This window comes from Mandrillus leucophaeus, unplaced genomic scaffold, assembly GCF_000951045.1.
Source record: "Mandrillus leucophaeus isolate KB7577 unplaced genomic scaffold, Mleu.le_1.0 Scaffold646, whole genome shotgun sequence".
Taxonomy (NCBI): domain Eukaryota; kingdom Metazoa; phylum Chordata; class Mammalia; order Primates; family Cercopithecidae; genus Mandrillus; species Mandrillus leucophaeus.
The window spans coordinates 330,232-330,999 of NW_012106986.1; the positions used below are offsets into that span (position 1 = coordinate 330,232).

At 46.2% G+C, this 768-nt stretch overlaps 1 protein-coding gene across 1 annotated transcript in view; it reads right to left on the minus strand.

The window, feature by feature from the left end:
* Positions 1-768, minus strand: part of GLB1 (galactosidase, beta 1) — a 121,413-nt gene that overhangs the window by 77,317 nt on the left and 43,328 nt on the right.

Here is a 768-nt window from a genome sequence, read left to right on the forward strand (position 1 = left end):
CTTGCCAGACACTGAATCTGCTGGCATCTTAATTTTGGACTTCACCACCTCTAGAACTGTGAGCAATAAAGTTCTTTTGTTTATAAATTACCCAGTCTAAGGTGTTTTGTTATAGCAGCCCAAACTGACTAAGGCAGGCCCCTTTCCCTTCCCACACCCCATGGGACTGGAATACTTCCAGGCTAACTTCAGATTGGACCCATCTGAGGATGTGTGTGAACCCGAGAACATTACTACCTCTCTGAGGAGGTCCCCGTGGCCTTTCCTGTCTGCACAACAGTTCCCTTCACAGGCCTGTCTTCTTTACCTGTGTTTCCCCAGGGCCTGGATACATATCTTGTGTGCTTATCTCTTCACAAGAACATCTGGTTGACCTGGATGCATCCCACAGGATGAGCCTGGTTTGAAGATACTTACAGCCTCCATAACACCATACACATGATAGTGCCACAAATATTTGCCAGTTAATTAACAAATCAAAAGGATGTGGGTGCTGTAGTTGTGTTTACCCCTGAATATTGGAATACACTCTGGATTCTAATTTGTACATTAGCCATTCCAAACCACTTGCTCTCAAGTTTTCCTCATGAAATATCCCATTAGGGGTGTCTTGTCTTTCCTCTTGTGTCTTCCATTTTCCCTCCCTCCTCTAAAATGAAAAAGAGGCCGGGTCTGGTGGCTCAAGCCTGTAATCCCAGCACTTTGGGAGGCCGAGACAGGCAGATCATGAGGTCAGGAGATCGAGACCATCCTGGCTAACACGGTGAA